Source organism: Melanerpes formicivorus, unplaced genomic scaffold, assembly GCF_026170545.1.
Source record: "Melanerpes formicivorus ecotype bairdi unplaced genomic scaffold, bMelFor1.0.p_v2 SCAF_3, whole genome shotgun sequence".
Classification (NCBI taxonomy): domain Eukaryota; kingdom Metazoa; phylum Chordata; class Aves; order Piciformes; family Picidae; genus Melanerpes; species Melanerpes formicivorus.
In genome coordinates, this window is record NW_027142355.1 from 5,475,355 (window position 1) to 5,487,573 (window position 12,219).

The following is a 12,219-nucleotide window of genomic DNA, read 5'->3' on the forward strand; positions in this document are numbered from 1 at the left end:
TTGAATCCTTCAACAGCAGCGCAGGCAGTCCCTACTGTGCCTGCAGAAGTCTGATTCATCACCTTTAAGGGACATTTCCCCAGCTGCTGCTTTAGAAGCCACTTGATGCTACCTGGGTAAACACTGCTCAGCTCAAAAAGCAGGAGCTCTAGCTGCTTGATAACAGTAATAAATATTTCAATATTCTCCTTCTAAAATGCTGATATTCTTAGCAGGTTTCACTCCTTGCTTACCTATAACAACACAGAACTTCCATCAATATTTATAAAGAACATATTTTTCCCCCCCCTAAATAGCTCACAATTATTAGCCAGTGCACAATCTGCAAAGCCAATATTTGCATATCAAATAAAGTAGCTCCAAGTCATTATTAAATGGGGAGGTATAGTTTATATATATATATATATATATATATATATATATATATATAAAATGACAAATGCAAGAAAGAACTACAGGAGGTGACTCCTTGTACTTTTTGTCCCAGACAGCTACTTGTAAGTTTTCATGTTACCCTGTCCCAGGAAGCTAAAAGAGCACTAAATACACATTAATAGAGAAAACAAACCTTCCAGTCCTGCTATGGAGTATTTACAAAACCAGAACAAATATACTAGATGAGAGCAGCAAAGGCCTTACATAGCTGCAGCATATCATGAAGGACTGACCTCTGTCAAGGTCACGTGGATCTTTCATGGTGTTCCTCAGCCTCTCACTAGCAGCTGAGTAAAGCTAATGAAGCTTGAAGAAAGCTGAAGAGGCAGTGCAAGATAAGTCATTATTAGATGGAAAACAAATAAATCTATGAAATGAAAACTATGGGAAAGATGAAAAGGCATCTGCTGTCAGAATTTTCCTGAGGAAATCTTAATGTCCCAGATACACTTATCAAATGTAACAATTCAGCAAGCACATCTTTAATTAAAGATGCAGGCTGTTGGAAGAGAGGGAAACTTTGCATTCCAGGATGCAAAAATTCTGCAATTCAACCACTCAGACACACCATTTACAGTCAAAATGTTATTTGTCTTCCACCTTCATCTGGACTACTCATGGACATACCTTTGGAAATTCAGTGGAAGGACCCTCTCAAACATGACTTTTACATGACACTTGAGTAGAACTGTGTCACTCTCATTAGGGACACCCATTGTGCTACCATTAGAATCATAGAATCAGTAAGATTGGAAGAGACCACAAAGATCATCAAGTCCAACTTGGCACCCAACACCTCATGACTACTAAATCAAGTGCCACATCCAATCCCCTCTTGAACACCTCCAGGGATGGTGACTCCACAACCTCCCGGGGCAGCACATTCCAATGGCTAACAACTCTCTCTGGGAAGAACTTTCTCCTCACCTCCAGCCTAAAATTACCATCGATGAGCCGGCCATGGCTTAACACATGGAAAGACAACATGGAAGATTACCTCCGAGTTTATCCTCGTGTGAAGCAGACTTATGACCGGGTTCCCTGGCTCAGATGACTGCCACCTGCAAGGCCAGCTCCAGAACAGGTTTGGAAAAACACAGTCATTCAGATGGAACCTGACTGATGGGAAACTGCAAACTAATTAAGGCTTATTTACACAAGTCCAGGCCAGGCTCATGGGACACATGATATTGGTCCTCTGACATCAGAAAGAATCACAGAATCAGCCAGGTTGGAAGACACCTCCAAGATCATCAAATCCAACTGATCACCCAACTCTACCTAATCAACTAAACCATGGCACTAAGTGCCTCATTCAGTCTTTTCTTAAACACTTCCAGGGTATGCTGACTCTACCACCTCCATGGGCAGCACATTCCAATGGCCAATCTTTCTTTCTGGGAAGAGCTTCTTTCCAAGATCAAGCCTAAACTTCCCCCTGGCACAGCTTGAGACTGTGTCCTCTTGTTCTGTTGCTGGTTGCCTGGGAGAAGAGACCAACCCCCACCTGGCTGCAACCTCACTTCAGGCATTCTCTTTTTAAACCAGAACTGCTCTAAGATAATTTATAGGTTTAGGACATAGAGGGACAAAAGTTGGTAAAAACCAAACCAAACAAACAACACACAAAAAAAACCACCTATAATCCAAACCAAAACCCCCACATCATCAGTTATCAGTTTCAACAGGCTTTAAATTAAACACCAGTTAGATAAATAAGCAGAAATTTCTTGTTGGTATGGTGGGGACAAAAAAAATTAATTTAAAAAGCAGATTTTATACAATAAAATGGCAGCTTAAGAGAAGGTCAGACACAGCCTGCTCACAGTAGATGAGCAACATGCCACACCTGTTACAAAAAAGGATGATCTAATCCAAGAGACACCAGAGGAGCTAATGGTAGCAAGGTCAACAGTGTGGTGATCTTCAAACCAGAGGACAGCTAATTATCTGCTCTGTTCTCCTGGGTTAACACCAATCAGAAATGCTGCAAGTTCTCTATGAAAGCTAAAACTTGCACCTGGCCCAGTTAAAAGGCAAGAAAACAGTGATATAGAGACTTCAGGAAGAAAAAAAAAAGAATAAAAATCAGTCTCCTCAGGAAAACAGTGAGCAGGCAAAAAGGAGCAAACAAACTCTGCTGCAAGAGAGAAGCTTTTTCAATGCTCCAGTGGAACGATTTTAACCTATCTGTTGCTACTGTTCTTCAGACCAACTGAATTAGATGGACTGATCGTTATTATAATGTAAACTCTGAGGTGTCCACCTCTCTCAAAGTGTCTGAAACCTGGGGGAAATTCTGTCCACAACTAAATTTTCATTTCCAATTGTAACACTTCCATACACACACAGAGAAACATTCTTCCCAGGCTGAGCCGTTGTAGCATGCATGTGTGGGGGATCAGTCCTGGCTGGGGGTCAGATGGCCACCAAAGCCACCCACTGTCTTAGATGGACTGGGCAAAGAGGAAAAATACAGAAGAGATTCATGAGCCAAGATAGGAGCAGTTTAATTAGGCAAAGTCAAAAGCAAAGGCATGCACAGAAGCAAGAGAAGTTCTTCACAGAAAGAGAGATTTGCCCTTGGAATGTGGTGCCCAGGAAGGTGGTGGAGTCACCACCACTGGAGGTGTTTAGGAAGAGACTGGATGGGGTGCTTGATGCTGTGGTTCAGTTGATTAGATAGTGTTGGATGATAGGTTGGACTCAGTGATCTCAAAGGTCATTTTCAACCTGGTTAATTCTATTCTATAGATGTCACTTTCTGCTTCCTTTCAGCAGATGATGTCTGGCCTCCCTGGAAGGCAGAGCTTGACTATACATAACAGTTGCTCAGAAGGACAGACCATCAAGTCATATCTCTCTATTTCCTTCTTCCCTTTGGCCATTGTATCTGAGCTGACTTCATACAGCATGGAATACCCCTGTGGTCAGTTTGGGTCAGCTGGCCCAGCTTTGTCCCCTCCCAAGATCTTGCCCAAACCTCCATCTACAATTGTGAGGGGAATGTGGGAAAAGCACAGCCTGGGTGTTGTGCAAGCACTGCCCTGCAGCAGCCCAGTCACTGGTGTGTTACTGATGCCCTTCCAGCTACCACGACAAAACACAGCACTAGGAAAGATGCTATGGGGAGATCCAGCTCCATCCCAGCCAAACCCAATATAGCATGCCCAACCAGGATGCTGCATGAACTACTATCTATTAGAGCACATTCTAGTAGCAGGATTTCCACTGCATAACCCTCAAGGAATCTCTTGGCAATATACACCTTTCCAAAGAGTACTTAGAGTTTAGGAGTCTCATTAAGAAGCACATTTGGCGCAAGTCAAATCATGCAACTCCAGAGTCCTTCCTCTCACTTAATTGCAGTCATCCAGCACCCTTTTTGAAGGTGGGTACGCTTCCTGCTCTCCACATTTCAGTGTTTACAGCTGTGTGTGGCACCTCTGCTTTTTAACACAATAACACACCTTCAAGACTGTGTCCAGTTCTGGGCTCCTCAATTTAAGAAGGACATTGAACCACTTGAACATGCCCAGAGAAGGGCAACAAGGTTGGGGAGAGCTCTTGAGCACAAGCCCTATGAGGAGAGGCTGAGGGTGTTTAGCCTGGCAATGAAGAGGCTCAGGGGAGACCTTATTGCTGTCTGCAATGACCTGAAAGGACACAGTCTCAAGCTGTGCCTAGGGAAGTTTAGGCTCAGAGGTGAGGAGAAAGTTCTTCACAGGGAGAGTTGTTTGCCATTGGAATGTGCTGCCCAGGGAGGTGGTGGAGTCACCATCCCTGGAGGTGTTCAAGAGGTGACTGGACACGGCACTTGGTGCCATGGTTTGGTTATGGGGTCTGTGGTGACAGGTTGGTCTTGATGACCTTTGAGATCTCTTCCAACCTTGGTGATTCTGTGATTACTAACTCATAATTTAAGGCTGTATGAAGATCTTTCATAATGGAATAAAAAAAGAAATTAAAAAAAAAACCAACAAACCCCACAACTCCACCCATTTCAGAATCAGCCTCATCATCCAATTGGCCATTGGGATGCGCTGCCCAGGGAGGTGGTGAAGTCACCATCCCTGGAGGTGTTCAATAAAGGACTGGAAGTGGCACTGGGAGCCACGGTTTAGTTGTCAGGAGGTGTTAGGAATTAGGCAATAATAGGTTGGACTTGATGATCTCTGAGGTCTTTTCCAACCTGGTTGATTCTAGGAGAGATGACATCCCCCTGGCTGCAATCCCCACATTTCTTCCAAGAATCATCCATTCAGCAGAAATTGCAGCTTTTTTTACTGGAAGGAAGCAAAAGCATTACCATTTGCTTTCTTAAAACACCTACTTAGATGCAGCAGGATGACAAACCAAATTGAATCGGGCTCTAATAGCACCGTCCCCAACTCCGACTCAGACTTTTGTGCCAAATGGAATTAATACTCATGCATCTGGATTCTGCATTTGGCTTCAGATCATTGTTAAAGTTAATGAATAGAGCTGGAATCATGGTAGATGGCCATTCTTCACACACTTACCTCACCTGCAGTCTGTTAAGTTTAAAACAAAATAAATAAATTAAATATTTCATCTTTTAGCATAGGGAACAGTGCCCTTCTACAATACAATGAGATCATCCCAAGCTAAATCAAAGGTCTTGCAGAAATCAAAACAGAAAGCTTAGCACTTCAACAAACAGAGGCAGTCCTTCTTTAATTAACAAAAAAACCAAACAAACACACAACACCAATTAAAAAAAAATTCCACCAACAAAACCAACCAACATAAACAAACACAAAGCCCAGCAAACAAACAAACACACACCCACCCAAACACAACTTTCAAACCTATTTTGCCTGGAATGTAACTCAGCACAGGTTAGGCCACACCTTCAGCACTGTGTCCAGCTCTGGGCTCCTCATTTTAAGAGGGACATTGAGATACTTGAGCATGTCCAGACAAGGGCAACAAAGCTGGGGAGGGATCTGGAGCACAGCCCTACAAGGAGAGGCTGAGGGAGCTGGGGTTGCTTAGCCTGGAGAAAAGGAGGCCCAGGGGAGACCTCATTGCTCTCTACAACAGCCTGAAAGGAGGCTGTAGCCAGGTGGGGGTTGGTCTCTTCTCCCAGGCAATCAGCACCAGAACAAGAGGACACAGTCTCAAGCTACGCCAGGGGAAGTTTAGGCTGGAGGTGAGGAGAAGGTTCTTCCCAGCAAGAAGATTGGCCATTGGAATGTTCTGCCCAGGGTGGTAGTAGAATCACCATCTCTGGAGGCGTTCAAAAAAGGCTTGGATGTGGCACGGGGAGCCATGGTTCAGTTGTCAGCAGGTGTTAGGCAGCAAGTTGAACTTGATGATCTCTGAGGTCTTTTCCAACCTGGTTGATTCTGTGATTATTTTATTATGGAAACAAATAGAGATAGAGGCAGCAAGCTGATGCCCCAGAGGCAAATAAGTGGTTGCTACCTTTCCACTGTTGCAAGTGCTTTCAATACCAGTTTTCAACCACACATACAAAAGCAACACCCTCAACATAAAGGTAGAAAACAGAACTTGTAAAGGGATTTTTAACCAACTTCATTAAATCAGCACGGAGCAGCTCTGAGGCACTGCACTACCTCATCACTACAACCATAACAACATGATTAAAACTGAGGAGTGCCCGAGACAGCATCATTAAAAGTAACAAAGTTGCTTTCACTTCTGCATAAAGTTTTGTTTTCCTGGTACATTTAATTCACATAATTAATTGAAGCTGATGAATAACAGCCTGCATGGATCATTTCTGGTGATGCTTAAATGTGTGTGGTCTTCAGTTTGGAAGAATCAAATCTCAGTAGCTTATCCAATAACTGTGCCACACAGGAGACATTCTAGGTTTGCTTTGTGTTGTGACACATTTTTCCCAGCATCTTTTAAGGATGGCCAGAAAAAGTAGAAGTGCCATCCTCACTTGGCAAACCTCTGAGAATTTAAAAGGTGGCAACATCACTCCCTCTAGGTTGGAGAGGGAGAAGTGCTCTGTGCCTGCTGTTCTGAGGAAATAAAATTCCAGACTAGCAGTGGTAAGAAAACAGGTTGAGGGGAAAGAAAAAAAAATAATCAACCCTCTTATAAGCATTTATAGTAAACAGCAGGCCCAAGAAATGCTACTCATTGAGTCACTGAGGAAAATAAACAAGAGAAAAGCCAGCCCCTAAAACATTTTGATGAGACATTTGTCAAAAGGGATTATTAAGGAGATGGTTTTACTGCAGGTCCTATCTGGCTTTGGGTCATTATGTGTTTCAGGAAACAAAACCAAACCAAAACCAAACCAACACACAACAAAAAAAACACACCCAAAGCAAACAACAAAAACTGAAAGCATTTTTATTTCTTTTTAAACCAGACAACTTTTTTTCCAGGCACTCCTAGAAATCACTTGGCTAGTCCACGTAGTCCCCGAAAAAGGTTGCCTGTAGCCTGCTCTCATCCCCTTCGCCACAGAAATCTATGAAGAGCCTTTGTCAGTTGTCGTCCTCCTCCTCCTCCTCACGCATTCAGCTTTGGTATCTGGCATTTCTGCAAAAGATGTAACAGCACAACCAGCATTTCCTAATCCTTCCTCCTTACTGGGGTGCACCAGGAAGGAGGAAAGCCTGCTCCGACAAAGATGACATTTGCCCATAACTATCCTGAAAATATTTGTTAACATAATGCTTTATTTATTCAGCCTGGCAAATGCTTTTATTTTAACCTCAAGTATCTTTAGTAAATGTCAGCAGTAAACACAAACTCATAGTCGGCTAACAAGCCTCCCTTATGTGTACTTCTAATTAAGCTTCTTTCCCAGATACTGAGTGGTGATGCTTAAAACAAACATTCGATATCAAAACAAATCAAACCAAGTATTTCTTTCTTTAAAGCTGCACATTTATATGGCCATCACCAGCACAGGGAAGAAGGTGATGGTATCCACATGTCACAACTCCCCCAGGCTTTTCTTCTGGGTATGTATATAAGTGTTTTCCTGCCCCTTTCCATTGCATTGCAAACTTCAACGTCTCTTCCACGGCAGGTAACGTGAGGCCGCACACAATCCTCATTTGGAACGCGGTTCCTGGTAAGAATGGATCTGGATGTTTAAATGTACATATAAATAAAGGTAATGTAAATAAATACACATTCACACACCAGTACTTGTCTGCTGAAAGAACAAGAAGATGACTGTGACAACAAAAGGACAAGAAAGAGACTCTGATAACAAAAGAAGAGCTGCACTTTCATGCGAGGAAATATCAATTAGCAGGGTTTCTGTGTGGCTGAGTGGCTTTAAAAACTTCTGCCAAGACCCTAAGCTGCTCCTTTTTACTTATTACAGCCAAGCCTGCAAAAAAGCCATAAAAATTGATTTTATGTTTCCGGTCTCTCTCTATGCTAGCTGGAAAAGTATAGCTTGTTTCCCCCCGCCCCCCTCTCTCCTCCTAGGTTTTTGACAAACAGAACATTCCCTTATATCACACCTCCTCGACTACCATGCTTACCAACACTGAACATCTTTGGGGCTCTTATAAGCCCACTTAAGTTATGATTAAGGTGAGAAAACATTTCAGACTGTTCAACACTGCTTTGTATCTATAGTTTTAAAGGGCTCCTCACCCACCAGTGTCACAGAGAAGGCTATACCCCACTTACCGCTGCTATATAGGGCATCCATGGCAGACCATTATTAGACCTGCACTGCTAGCCTGAGAGCTACCTCTTTAAATTCCAGCATCAACCCTTAAAATGGAATTAGCATCTTTTGCATCAAAGATTAATAAGGCTCGCTTAGGCGCTCTTAATGTGAAGGAAAATTGGGCTTGTCTGAAATGGCTACACTGGAGCATTTTCTGCTTTTGCAAGTGCAGGAGTATGATTATTTCCTACAGTATGTCATTATCTTCTGCCCTGTGGTTCTTTTCTTAAATTATCTCTTCTCACTCAAGCTGCCTACACTCTGTTTTTTAAGCCATATATATTTTCAATTTATGAATTGCATGCATGCAAATTTTGAGCAACTATACCACAAGCCAAGTAATAGACCACATTAAAGTATATTCCCCTCAGACGCTGCTAATAGAACTACAATTCCAAGAGGCTTCTAAGAGGGGGGGAAAAACACAACAACAAACCAACCTATATGAATTTGACTCTTAATACACAAAATCAGGTCGCTTGCTTTCAAGACAGAGAAGAAAATACTCTTCTAGACACATATGGAATTTCCTTACACTTTTTCTGAGCAGATTTATTTAAGCTTGGGGAGGAGATGTCATTTCATATCCTCATAAGGCAAATTAGTTTGATTCCTGCTTGTCCTTGTACTCGAAAAGCTGCTCACCACCACCACCACCGCCGCCACCTTTTTCAGGATCACTTCTAAAACAACTGCTCATCTGTAACTTCGGATGTCAACCCAGCAGGGAAAGGAGTCTCCCCTTGGGTCTACAACTATCATCTTCTGTTTTCTTAGGATGGAGTAACTCCCATGGACGATGAAGAGGTTTAAACAGCACGTAAGAGATCAACGCACAACACCGAGGGCTCGCTGCATAGCTGCTCAAAGGATCAATACCACCACTGCCGATTAGTAGTCTAGCTGTGGTCTGCAACACGTATGTGTACCTAAAATTACTCTGCCAACCTTTGCACGGAGAATATAATTTCAGAGCCAGTGAAATACGATTGCACTACAGCATTTTGCATTGAGTTTATGAGGCAATAAACAGAGAGAGCCTTCTTCAACCGCAAATAGCTATTAAATAAGGAAAAATAAGACTCGACATCCCCCCCAGACAATCAGAAGAAATTATTTATTCGGATGCTAACATCTGCCTTGAGATTGTGGCCAAGTGCTTTTCTGTGCTCATTTCGGACTCCACTTGGAAAGCTTTCCAGTTACATTTACCTAGAGATTTCTCTCTACCACTTCCCATCTGACAGGAATCACTCAGCTGGGTCTGATGAATAATAGCAAAAGGCAGCTTGTATCAGAGATGATTGAATTACAGATTGTTGAAAGTGCCATAAAGGCTCATTCCAATGACTACATTTAATTTACTTACTATACTGACTACCAGAAGCTGGTAGTCGTTTGATATCTTTATTTCAGAAGACTAGAAACAATAGAAATATTAACATCCTTTGCCACTTTCTTAGTACTCTGCCTAGTAGAGTTCGATAGGCAAAATTAACTTTTAAACAGAGCGCTGATCCCCTACGCATACTTTGTATACACATGTAAGCCAAACCATAATACACCTGAAATCAAAGCAAGGCAAGCAGCATTAAGTAAGATGAAGGAAATAACGTCCGAGGAAACCAAAATGAAATTGCACGTAAAGAAAATGCATTAGCTTGACAGCCTCTCTAAGCAACGTAGGAAAGGCTTTCTGTAAATTGATATACAAATGATGAGATGCTGCCCAGCGGGCAGAAGGGAAGGTCACAGCTCAGGGGCTGGGAGAAGCACATCGCCGCGTCCCACCGCCCCCGGCCGGGGCGCCCGCCGGGACAAACCACCCTGACCAGGGCGGGGGCACCGCGGCAGCAGCGAGGTGAAACAACTTGGCCCGGCGGCCGCCTAGGCGCTGGCTCCGGGCAGCGAAGGGGAGAGGGGAAGAGGCAGAAAGGGGGGAGAGAAAGGGTAGCGGGGATACAGAAGGTGGGAGAGAGGGTGGGGAAAAGAAGGAGGGAGGGAAGGCGGACGACACCCCGCTCCCACAACCGGGGCGGGGGCGACGGTGAAGCACCGCGGAGGTGGGGGGCGCGTGTGCCCCCTTTGTCTGAGCCGCCCACCCCCCATCCTCCAGTAACCGCCCCGGGGGTGGGCCTCCGCCCCCTGGCAGCCGCGAGCAGAGCCGCCGGGCAGGCGGCGCCGCCAGCCGCCCCCGGAGCATGTGCTCTCCCCCCGCCCGCGCAGCGAGCCAGCGGGAGGCCCCCTCCCTCCCAGCCCCCCCGACCCGAGGAGACACCGCCCGGGCGCGGCGGCGGGCAGCCCCGAAGCGCTCCCTTACCTGACAGCCCGGGCGGGCACAGCCGGGTCGTCCTTCAGCCTCTCCCCGCGGCACCGCCAGGCGCGCACGGGCCCCTCCCGGGGCGAGGCTGCGATGCTCGGCGGGGTGCGCGGCAGATCGCCCCCGCACACGGCAGGAAGGCTGCCCTGGCCCCCCCCTCCCCCGCGCTCAGCGGGCTGGCGGCGCGCCGGGCGTTAAGTTTAAGCGGCGGCAGTGGCCACCGGCGGGCTGGGCAAGTCGGGTGGGGAGGAAGGCGGGTGGGGAGGGAGGCGGAGGCGGCACAGGGGCTGCGCGGCGCCGGGAGCGCCGCCACACTGCAGCGTCTCCAGGAATCCCTCCCGCGAGAGGCAGCCCATCACCCCCGGCCCGCCACCCTCATTGGCTGGGGGGCGGGGAGACGGGCTCCGTCAGCCAATCGTCCGGCGCCCTGCATGGGTGGAGCCGCCGCGCCGGCCTCGCCCATCCCGCGGCCGCTCGGTCCCTGTCCGCCCCGTCGGGCGGGGCGGGGCGGGGCTGGGCTGGGCAGCGGCAGCGTGGGCGGAGGAGGTTGAGGGATACGGTGAGGATGAAGATGCGGATGGCATCCCCGCGCATGGCATCCCCGCGCATGGTGGCCGGGGCTGGCACCGGGTCCGCCTTAGGGACATCGGCTGGAGGCACGAGGCGCTGTGCCACAGACACAGGCGGTCTTTGGGTACCACGGGTGCCCCGGGCAAGGCGCGGCGCTGGCTCTGGGCTGTGGGGGGGGGGGGGGGGGGGGCGCGGCAGGAAGCGGAGGTGGCGACGACCCCCCCAAGTGCTATCGCAGACCCCCGGTACTCTGTACTTTCGGGGAGCCGGCCGTGTGCGGCTTTCCCTCTGCGTCGAGCTCTTGATCAGCCCGCCCCGGGGAGTCGCGACCGAGCCACCGGTCGAGGTCATAATTGGCGTCTGTGGCTTGGGCGAGAGCAGAGCATATCGTGTGTTCAGGTAAGGATATGTAAGGGTTAACTCAATTCCCTTGATCCATCCACTCTGAACTGGAGCTTTGATTAACATTGGTCTGCAAAATGTAACTGTAACAAATTCAATTAAGGGAAGCACATTTCTTCAACTTTTAATTAGATCTACTCTATTTGTCTAATGTTTAATATAACATAAAAAGCTGCCCAGGTTCCAGAGGGAGATGGAAATAGGTTTAGATATAAGCCTAGCTTTTAAAAACACAACGAACTAAAGTTCTTTGTTCCTCAGCATGTATTATTGTTGCATCTATACCCTCAAAAGCACAAGCCAAAACCATATTTTAGCTGCAGAATTGTAAAAGTAATAGTGGGGTATTTGTGTAAGAGCTTCCCCTAAGCTGTAATTGATCACAGGGTAGCAAGCAGGTACCAAGTTTGTTGCACAGTAGTGCAAGATGTTGTTGAATTACTGGTTTTGTAAGAAGACTTGAAGTAGTTATGTATTCCACAACAGTTTAGTTGTTTCACTGGGTACACAAGAGTGAAAGTTGCCTAAATTACATCTTAATACGATAAATAACAAATGCTGGCAAAGAGGTGAGCCCATATGCCATTGCTGGCAGGTAACTGAGAAAGTCAAGAAGCTCCCAAGCACATCTCAGAAGTCACTTACTATGCCTTCAACAGAATATCATCCTGCCATTCCCCACTCGATACTTTTGTGTTGGTGTATTTGCTTCTAAGAGTCACAGCCCTTTTCCACTTCAGTTCAAATACACATTTTCTGATCCCATCAATTCTTGGGTGTGTTAGTC

The 12,219-nt window shown here is 46.3% G+C and overlaps 1 protein-coding gene and 1 long non-coding RNA gene across 3 annotated transcripts in view; one reads left to right on the forward strand and one right to left on the reverse strand.

Annotated features, from left to right (window-relative positions):
- The window catches only part of LOC137455036 (synaptotagmin-1), a 535,786-nt gene extending 525,055 nt beyond the window's left edge, over positions 1 to 10,731 (reverse strand). Inside the window, exon 1 of one of the 2 annotated variants that reach the window (XM_068165552.1) lies at positions 10,461 to 10,731. The gene's annotated coding sequence lies outside the window, so the exon portion shown is untranslated. The remainder of the gene's footprint in view (positions 1 to 10,460) is intronic. The other variant, XM_068165544.1, reaches the window with a different exon arrangement.
- A 527-nt stretch (positions 10,732 to 11,258) lies between these two features.
- The window catches only part of LOC137454255 (uncharacterized), a 34,770-nt gene continuing 33,809 nt past the window's right edge, over positions 11,259 to 12,219 (forward strand). The window contains exon 1 of the long non-coding RNA XR_010990565.1: positions 11,259 to 11,429. This is a non-coding gene — a long non-coding RNA (uncharacterized lncRNA). The remainder of the gene's footprint in view (positions 11,430 to 12,219) is intronic.